This window comes from Pterocles gutturalis, unplaced genomic scaffold (genome assembly GCF_000699245.1).
Source record: "Pterocles gutturalis isolate BGI_N339 unplaced genomic scaffold, ASM69924v1 scaffold7359, whole genome shotgun sequence".
NCBI lineage: Eukaryota > Metazoa > Chordata > Aves > Pterocliformes > Pteroclidae > Pterocles > Pterocles gutturalis.
The window spans coordinates 31,573-42,605 of NW_010128136.1; positions in this window are offsets into that span (position 1 = coordinate 31,573).

Below are 11,033 nucleotides of genomic sequence, written 5' to 3' on the forward strand. Positions count from 1 at the left end.
CACCCCCCTTTAAAACTAATGGATGATACAGGATGAAATAGTCCTGGACATTCCAGGGAGAGTTGGAGTAGGGTTCCTCAGCCTGGTAGACACAAAAAAGCAAGCAACTCTGTCTATCTTCATTTTAATGCAAGAATTTTCCATAGCAAAGATGGTTTTTGCTAAGGGAAGAGGGGAAGACAGCAGCTCCCTTTCCTTTAGCCACGATCGTTCTTTTTCAAAAAACCGCCAACTGCAGATGACTGAGAGACCATTTAACCTCCAGTTTACTCAGGTGGGGGCAGATATAAATTGCTGAGGCCAGTTGAGGATGAGGTCCCAGTGATTATGTTTATGCTAGAAATCCTCAGATGCTGCCTTAACTTTCCTTGGCTCTCTGGCACCCTTTTTTCCTTTCCCTAAATTCATTTTCCTACCAAGTGAGTAGATGAGAGTTCCTTGTTCTTCCCATTTAATATTTCTTTATTTTCAGAATATGCCATGTCCATCTAGGTCACTCACTAGATTTCTTCCTATTGCAAGGAGGGACAAATGTCAATGGTGGCTCACAAAACAGGAACTTCCTGCCTCCGGGGACTTCTGCCAGGTGAGTTGTCAATGGGTAGAAGCTTCTGCACAGGGTCTCTCTGTCTGTTGTGTGCTTGCTTGTATAGTGCACATTGGCAATACTGCCTCGGGTGGTGGGAAACCTAGGCCAAATCTCTAAGTCCTCAAAGCTACATTTCACTTTCAGCTGGTGAAGTGCTCCTTGAAAGCTATGTCTTGCAGCTGCTATTAGGTTTATCCCTCCAGAAGGGAATCATACCTTAGCTGTACCACTGAACCCGGGCTTTTTTTTTTTTGCCTTATGCCTCTTTTTCCTTGCCCATTAACTTTGATAAGCTAATATTCATTCCTTGTATGAAAATTTTCCTCCACCTGGCTTTGACAGGAGATGCCCGAATGTCATAGGGAAGGTCATTGCTGGGACAAGAGAAAACTACCCAATGCAGGAAATTCTCATGGTATCTCACTTTAAATCTTGATGATCTCTGCTACGTATTGCTTCCTTACCCTCTCCAAATGATTAACTTTGCGTCAAATTGCTGCTATCTATCAACAAGGACTAATTCTTCCCAGTCTCACAGATGTTAAGGTAAAATATTTTTAATGTATTTTGAAAGACGCTAGCAGAGAGAATTAGAGTCTTGCAAGAAATGAGCTGTACTGCCTATGGAAGTTCATCCAGTTGAACGCTAGTCATAGGTCACCATGACATTTTGCTTTGCCATAGCTGGTTAGAAAATATTTTAGGTGTACCACAACCATGAGAGGTTGAATTATGTCCATCTTGATTAAATTGGTACTTCATAAAGCCTCTTCCTGTGTAGCCCACTCAGTGTCATAATTAACTTCCCATCATGGAGTGCAGCTTTTTTCCACCTATCAAGCCAAAGGCCTTGAATCTTCTCTCCCCCACACTGAGACTCCCTCGCCTATTTAGTTGATGTTTTCAATGAAAGCCATCCAATAACTGTGATTATCCCTGTTCCTATTCCCTGCAGTCTTTCTGGTCCTACTTCTTCCTTTTTGAGACAGAAGGTCTATAATCCTATGGATATTAAATTATGAGGCTTTTTTTCACTGTTTTCTGTGGCTGTCAAATCAGACCTTACTCATCGCCAGCTTTTAGCCTCTTCCCTGACAACCTGAAGATCTGCAAGTCTGAAGGGGTTAGCAACTGAAACTAAAATTTAGAATTAGAACATTTTTGTCTTTGTGTTTTCTTTAATGTAAATGCTCTGTTTAATTTCTGAATACATTCTGGGTTTTGATGAGAAGACTTAAGATACCTTAAAGTAGACTTCTGACTAAGGAGAGATTTAAATGGAAACCCTATCCATTTGGATATTTTTTAGAAACAATTTTAGGACACAGTTACTTTCTGTGAAAAGATCTGCATGGGCTTCTTTTCTAAAGAAGAAAAATAAATTAATTTCCTTACCTTGGAAGATACTGTGAGATGGAATCATTGGCTCTGGTCCACTCTTCTACAGGCTCCTTTTATTTTGTAGGCATTTAACAGGAATAAGACTGTAATGTGTTTTAGTCCCTGTCGACCCAATTTGGTCAGTTCTGAAAAAGATCACTGTAGTACTTTCAATATTTTGATCTATCAGTTTATCCACTTTGTACTTTTCCTTTACTGTGTACCATAAACGAGTGAAAAACTAGGGTTTTCTTAATCAGTACCAGCAATGTAGACAACTTGCAAAATGGTTAAAAAATAGTCAAGCACATGTATATACTGCCAAAGAAAAATTCAGTACTTCAAAAAATATTCCAGATATTCCAGATAATTTTCAGGCAGGATATGTGCATAGATTTCTTGGAACTTTGTATTCACTATTTAGAATTAAAACTGGTGATACTTACAGATGTACCTGTTGAAATTAATGTATGCCCATGTTATTATATAAAAATATTTCATAACACATAGAGTACTTTGCCAAGAAAGGGAACATCATTTTACTGTGCTATGCAGGCTTACTACAAGAAAAACATTGTAGATGATGAAGAATAGCTATTCAGAATCCCTGTTTTAGAAATAATCTGTCATGATACCAAAAATAAAATACAACTGTGTATGCCAAATCATCATCAGACTCTGTGTGTGGTGTTTAAATTTAAAAGAGAAGTATTTTAAAATAAAACAGTGTACTTGAAAATCAAGTGAGTGTAACATTTTCCAGTAAGAAGATGAGACTGAAAGTATGCATGGGAGGGACAACACAAAGTTCAAAACAGTTCAGTCACAATCTCTTTCACAATCCTATGCCTCAACGGAGCATTTTTATCTTGGGTTAATGTGTTTTTCAGAGTCCCTTTTAGAATCTAGACCTCTCAAAAATTGTTTCATTCAGGTTATTAAAAACATGTTTTAATTTGACGGCTTCAACAGTTTGAACATGTAGTGTTAGCAGAAAGCAATTTTAAAAATCTGATAACCCATCCATGGTAGTCCAGGCACTTTGCCATTCAGTGTTAACCACTTGCTTTCCTCATGCTCCCCATCTCCAAATCTACTTTTATTGCCATTTCAAACAGTTGCTGGCTACTGACAAATGCTCAATGAGAGAAACCACCTTTGGCGACATAGCACATGTGTCTGGGGATAGGGAAAATGTGACAACAAAAGGAAATGGTGAGTGACAGGAGTACGGCCTTAGGTTCATTGAGTGACATGGCACTTCTGGCTTACATTGCATGTGGCCCGTCAAATGTGGTTTAGCTCTTGGAATTATTAGGTGTCTAGATGAATAATTGTTAGAGGTATCGTCCAACAGCAAAGTTCATGGCTGATAGACAAGTGCAAAGCTTTTCATGTGGGACAGACTCCAGCAGGCTAGAGTACAGTCTTTGTAGCAAGAGGGCCTGGACTCTATTAAGTCAACAGCATAGAATCATAGAATGGTTTGGGTTGCAAGGGACCTTAAAGATCATCTAGTTCCAACCCCCCTTCCATGGACAGGGACACCCTCCACTAGACCAGGTTGCTCAAAGTCTCATCCAGCCTGGCCTTGAACACCTCCAGGGATGGGGCATCCACGACTTCTCTGGGCAACCTGTTCTAGTGCCTCTCCACCCTCATAGTGAAGAATTTCTTCCTTATATCTAATCTACATCTACCCTCTTTCAGTTTAAAGCCATTACCCCTTGTCCTATCACTACATGCCCTTGTAAAAAGCCCCTCCCCAGCTTTCTTGCAGGCCCCCTCTAGTACTGGAAGGCTGCTATAAGGTCCCCCCGGAGCCTTCTCTTCTCCAGGCTGAACAACCCCAAGTCTCTCAGCGTGTCCTCATAGGTGGGGTCTTCCAGCCCTCTGATCATCTTTGTGACCCTCCTCTGGACTCGCATCAACAGGTACATGTCCTTCTTATGTCGGGGACCCCAGAGCTGAACGCAGTACTCTGGGTGGGCTTGCAATAATAACCAGCAACCACGTAGTGTAGCCAGGAGGCCAAGGTAGGGGATTTTTCCCATGTAAGGTAATTGTGAGTCTGCATGTGGAGTACTACATCTATTGGTGGATTCCCTTGGACATCAGAGATTCTGAAAAATTGGAGTGACTCCAGAGCAAGGTGGTATGGCCATGGGGTGGGAGCATAGGACATCCAGATAGAATGGGGGCAGCTGCCTTTTTGTTCAGCTTTAACAAAAAAAGTCTACAGCGGCAGCTCATGATACTCTTCAGCTTCCTGTTGGGAGGGTGAGAAACAGCAGAGCCCTGCTCTTCTCAAAGGTGAACAGTGAAAGGATGAGAGGCAGCAGCCACAGGTTGCAGAAAAGGAAGCTCCTTTTAGGTATAAGGAAAAAATTTTGCTGTGAGCGTTGTTGGACACTAGACCAGGCACCTGGGCAGGCTGTGGGGTCTCCAGCCTTGAGATCTCCACCCAGAATGAGACTGGATGAGGACCGAGCAACCTGCCAAAACCTTGAATTTAGCTCTGAGCTCCAGACATCCCTTCCAACCTGAATTGTGCTGTGAGTAATAGGGGTGTCAATAATACTGCTGTGTGACAAGGTGGGTCCTGAAGGGTCAATCCTTAAACTTGTCTGGATGTAGGATACTATTGCAAGATGTGAAGCTCTGTTCCTTTGCCCCTGTGACATGGGACTGTGGAGAGAAGGGCTTGCATTTCCTTTTCCATGAACTGCAGGAGAGTAGAGCAATTACATCGTACCAGTATCATTACAAGCATGGGCAGAATGTCTTCCTAAATCTCTTTTCCATTCCAGATGGACTCGTACTAGAGCACTTCTTTTGATACTGTTGGCCTGCCTACTTGGAAACAAATTACCTAATGAGACTGCTGCTATTTCTTCAGCTGTTCAACAGCCTACGGGACCTCGCTGTTTCCTTTTGCAAGTCAAATTTTCTTTTGCTCAAGCCTGACATGGAGGACAACCAGGTGGTGTACAGGTGTGAACCTCCTCTGCGGGCAGTGGACAGAGCAGGCTGGCGGGACAGTGCCAGGGTGGCTGGGACTGGGAGACGGAGCATCTCCCTTCAGGTTTCTGTAGGGTTGGTGCCCCAGTGGTGAGGGCTGGTTTTCCCTTTGCCTTCCAGATCCCTTCCTGCTGCTATCTGCTCTGGCCAACCTCTCTCAGACCTTTCACCTTTCCCAATTTTTTGAGTACGCCACATTTCACCTTCTTTTCCTCCATTTCATCACCTACCTCTTCCTCCCTCCCACTTCTTTCTGGTCTCCAACCTTCTACCTCCCTTGTGGGCCCTGCCCTGTGCCATGCTCCCTGCCCGCTCCCACTGCTCCGGTCACAGGCTTCACATCCTCTCAGCTCCCCGCTTGTTTCCACTCGGATCCCTACAGCAGCGTTGCTAAAACTGCTGCTCTGCATTACAGATATCTGACAGACCTGAGGCAGATGCTGTAGGGGAAAGTGCCACTGAAGTAGCCTGGAGGAAGCAAATACTTTTTCATCAGTGCATATTTTGATGGTGTGAACTCTAGAAAGCTCAGGGCAACTGCAGTGAATAAAAAAGAGTATAAATAACTATTTATTCAGTGTACAAAGAAGAGATTCCTGTTCGGAAAAAAAAAACCCCACCCCAACTGTATGTAACTCACAGTGCAGGCACATGAGGGATGTGGAAGGAGCCAGGAGCTGAACGTTGCACAGACAAACAATTCTTGTATTTTCTAATTCTGAAGTGCTTAGCCTCATGATTTACTGTGCTTTGTTTGTAGTTCTTTTGAATATAATTTTATGTATATTTCCTCAGACATTTATATTAGTAATTTTAAATATTTGTTGGTGAGGGAGGAAGAATAACTAAAAAGCCCAAGCTAAGGCATAACCTTAGCTCGATGTAATCCACTGACTGTATCTAGACAAACTTTCACAGGTACTTCTACAGGTACACACCTGTAAGCACATCCTGAATCTAATCTAGGTGTTACTATCAAAGCTTAGCAGCATTTTGTCAGGGCGTGCTCTGCTCTGACACAGCCTGTACTCAGGTCTTCAGACAGAAATAGGAGAGACAGAGAGAGCAAACTGGAGCAGCAGGCAGCCACAAGCATAAGAGGCCACTAAGGACATGAAGGCAAATAAGACTGATTTTCATCCTCATGCTGCATTTTGAGTTTGCCTGGGTTTGGAGCAGCCTTGTCAGCTCACCAGATCCTGTTGTGGCCCCTGAGATTGCCCAGCTGGAGTCAGTGAGGAGAAACAGGCATCTCTTGGGTGCAGTGAATGTCCTAAACTAGATGAGCTATGCCCTTGAAGTGCTTATTCCTTTCTTTATTACCAGGGCACCTCTTTGGCCTTTGGAAGGTCCATGTTGAATTCTTACCGCTAGTGCTGCAGATGTCCCTTTGTGCCTCTGTTTCCTTCCTGTAAAATTCTTCTCTTCCCCTAGATTTAGCCTGATAGTGTTACAACTTCATCCAGAATCTGTAGGTGAAACCACAATACAAATAGTATTGTATAATACAAACAAAACCACCATAATGTAGCATAACCTAATGGGTGAACTTGTCCCTTTAATTTTCTTCCTTTCACACTTCTACTGCTTCTTAAAGCAGTTTATCCATTTAAAGTACAGGAGTAATTTTCAGCATTGCACAGTATAGTGCATCAAAATTAACATTTAGAGTGCTGCCATTGCACACACACTAGTGCCTTATCTTCTCATACTTGATTCAAATTCATACGATTGAAAATGAGTGCTCACCCAGTGAAAAGCAGCACTGGAATTGCCAGAAATTGCCATCAGTATAAATGGAATATATTGAAGTATTAGTGGTCATGGAGTGTCACGCTAGCTGTTGTGATGCCATCCCCAATGTAAAGTTAGCAGAAAGCCAACCCTGGGTTGAACTGACTTTAATTCAACAGGTTTTGTTGCTGATCACAGTTGTTACAGTAGACTACTTTGAAACTATCAAACTGTGGGATGGAAAGTCGCGTGAGGGTGCTGTCTCCATTTGTCTTGTCAGCGTGCTGTTCTTCTCGGAGGGTCTGGAGATTTCCAATGGAACACACCCAAGAGCCCACAGCTGTCGCTGTGAGAGCATGGGAAAGCATATGTGTGTTAGCACCTCTGGCGTGTGCACCTCAGCTTTTGTAGTGAGGTTCATTTGGTTGGGGGTCATGTCTCAGCTTCATCTTCTTGATTTGGGTTTTGGGATCTTTCTGAGATAGTATCTTTTCTATCATCTGTCTGCAGGTGTTCTAGGAACTCCCACAGTGTTGATAACAAACGCTACTGCTTATCCCAAGACAAGGGCCATCTATCACACTGTGAAACACTTTGGGGTAGGGAAGCTACCCCAATGACATGTTAGGACCCTTGGGACTGAAGACAAATGGATGTCTAAAATCATTCTCTTTGTCTATTCTCTCTATTAGTGATGCTCTTCTAAGCACCCAAGGCCTGGCATATTGAGAACTATTGTTCCAAGATTTTGATGGATGTGCTGGACAGACTTTGGTCCTTCTCTTTTGGAAACTGAGCCCTGTGACACTGGGTATGTGTGGCGTGACACTGTGTCCTGTGCATGTCAAAGGAGTTGGCAAGTCTGGACTCCCCCGCCCCACAACAGCCAGTCCGCACTTTATCTTTCCTGAGATAGGGTTTCCTTAGGAAATTGAGAGCTGTTTCCCCTTTTTCTGCAAGCAGTGAACACAAGGAGGCAAAAAATCATGACAAAATGGAAAGACTTTGTTTTCTTAGTGTCATCTTCCTTATTTTGAAAGGATACACCTGAAGTCCTGCCTCTCTGAACATGGTAGAAGCAACCTCAGCCAACAGTTCCCTCCTCAAAAACTCCTCGTGTGTTGCTCCAGGTGGCTTTATGTTTAAGCTGCTCTTTTTTTTCAATCTTCTTGGCAGCGCGAGGATGGGGAGGGAAGGCAGCTGCTGCTGTTGAAGGCATGGTGTTCTCAGACCCTGGCGTCTGATCTCCGGCACAAAGATTCAGGTGTCTTCTTTCTCATGCATGGGCAAAACAGAGATTTAGACAGAGAAATACTGATCCTTGATGGCTTTGTAGAACTCTTCTGCATTTGTATGCCTCATTGCAAAATCTCCAAAACAATTTCAAATTAATGCCTCCATGTAAAGCATGCAAGAAATGGTCATAAGAGAGAGAAGCAACACAGTTACTGATTTACCACTGCCCTATGTCTATGCTACACTGTGTGTTGCCCCACTTTTTGCTAGCCCTCTGTAACTTCACATATCGGCAGGCCTGAGTAAGTCAAAGATGTGTCATGCACACCAGTGTACTGTGCAGTGGGGAGAGAAAGAGGAGTACAGAAAACCAATACTATTAAAAGGGTGCTTTTGTAGATGATGACAATGTTACACTTCTGACAAATACTAGTATCCATCCATCCAAATGGGTATTATCTACTGCATAAACCTGTTATGAAACCTAATCTTTATGAAAGCGTGTGCAATTCTGAGTTCATAGATCCCCTGGGCTTAATTCTGCAAACCCTGCTGGCACCAGGCAGAGCTCAGAACAGATATATTTAGAAAGTGGAAACAAACATTATGCAACCTTTTCCACAAATGCCTGGCACAGCCTGGCCATCTCCAGTATTTACTGACAGCAATACAAACCCATTGAATGGGATGGGATAGCTGATCTAAAATACTTGTTGTGGTTTTGACCCACTTGGCTAGCAGTAAACAATTACCAAACAGCAGCTCGCTCACCCTCCCCTGCCCTCCCAGGGATGGGGGACAGAATTAAAGGGGTAAAGGGAAAAGGGACTTGTGGGTTGAGATAAGAACAATTTCATAACTAAACTACAATAAAATTGAAAATAATAATGATAATGATAATAGTGACAGTAATACATGCAAATATACAAATGAGTGATACACGGTGATACTGCTCACCACCTGATGACTAAGGGTTAGCCCGTTCCCAGCTAATGATCCTGGAGCAGGGAGAGTCCTGAAACTGCAGTCCTGCAAATGAGATAGGAGCTTGAGTGTCTGAGGGCTGACCAAGAGAGAGAGGGGCAACCCCAAGAGAGATGACCTGGAGAAAGAGAGAGAGAACTTCCAGACTGACCCTCACCTATATACTGGTCATGACGTGCATGATATAGAATATGCCATTGGCCAGTTTGGGTCTAATCCTAAACCTAAGGTCAAATCCTAAGCCAGTAATTGGGGCTGTGCTCCCTCCCAGCTTCCCCTGCACCTGCAGACACTGGAACAGCAACTATAAACATCAGTATGTGATCAGCCTTCTTCTCAGCACAAATCCAAAACATAGCCTCTTACTAGCTACCGTGAAGAAAGTTAACTGTCCCACCTGAAACCAGAACAGTACTCTGTGCAAAGCAGCAGAAAGAAGCTTTGTAAATAAAAATTGTTATTTTGAACTGGTGATTGCCCTCTGCTAGGACACCCCTAAGGCAGCGTATCTGGCAGAGATGTCACAGGCTCCCTCGCTGGCAACGCTGCACTGTTCCCCGATGCCCAACTGCTCTGGAAACCATGTCAAAATCCAGGGGGTGATTTACAGGTCCCTTTGGCGTGCCCCTTTGTGCTGTACTACAAGGCACAGCAGCAACCTAATACGGATAGGGTATTAACATTCCCTTTTATGGGTAGGGAGTTTTTGTTCTCTGGGCTTAACAAGGAAGAGGGAAGAGTGCCATAAACTGTATGGAGAAAAGTGAGGGTATATCCCAGCCCTGAGTTTTGCTCACCATGCAGCTGTGCAAATGGTTTGCCAGGGAGGGATGGAAAGTCAAGGGCATGGTGGGACCAGTGGGGTTCTGCACAGTGTGATTGGACCAGACTCTGCAGAGCACAACACGGCACAAGGATGGCAGTATGAAGACTGGAAGAATCAATGCATGTTGCTTTAATAGCAGATGGTATGCCCAGGAATTACAGTGTTGCCTTCACCAAGACAGAGATCTTTCTCTGCTGTTCTCCCTGTTTCAAGGCCAGTGCTATTAGCATTTCAAGTAGATGCTATGTACACAAGGATAGTTCGGGCAGCAACCTTGGATAAGACCCAGCAGTCTCAGTGTGTGTTTTTGAGTCCAACCTTGTTGAACCAGCGATATTTTTATAACACTATTAGCCTTCAAGAGATTGATGTCTCTTTTCTGTCTGCTATTGGAGGTTGTTATTGACTCTCACTGGTGCTACTGCTACTGCTCCAGCAAAGAGACTGTGGGTTCATAAGGGCTGGAAAGGGTCAAGAAAAAGGGGAATCCCATGAGAGACGAGATTTCCTGACCACAGGAGTGTCCTGTGTGTGCATGTAGGAATGATATATATCATAATACACTTGGAAAACTTCAGTGGGCAGGGATATGGGGAGGGGGAACCTGAAAAGAAGTAGAGCAGATCTCTTCCTTTTGTCTTGTGTACCTCAAGAAAAACCTCAAAATTTTGATCACCATTCAGCTAAGTAAACTGCAAAGCCCTTGGGTAAAAGGGCATCATCCAATCATACTGTAGACTCCAAGAAGCAGAAATAATTTTTAGTCTCTGGAGCCATCAGGGCAATGTCTGGAGGCTAATTAAGATGAAGGTTATGAAGGGTGTTAAATAAACAATCAACTCCAGCATAAAATTGGTAGTAGAATAGATTTGATTAGTAGGCAAATTTTGGGAAGGTATCTGCACTGCAGAGAGTTGAGTCAGAGGGGACATAAATAAAAAGGGGTTCTGCAAGTCCAGTAACCAAAGCTCTTCTATCTATTTTTTATCTCAACTAGCTGATTTTCTGGCCTAAAATACTTTTTGCTTGGTTCAGGTTCAAAACAAATAGTAATTTCTCTTTCAACTGTTGAAATATTCAGTACCCAGAAACTGATGGTAATTGCTTGGGAAGTTTCCCATCACTGGCCCACTCCACACAGCAAAAACCTCATGTTGATGCTGCCTCAGCAATGCTCTGGCAGTATGGAAACAACTTGGGCAAGATTGTTAGATCTTTGTTTCTTTTCTTCTTTTCTTTTTGTTTTTCCTTGTACCCCTTTTG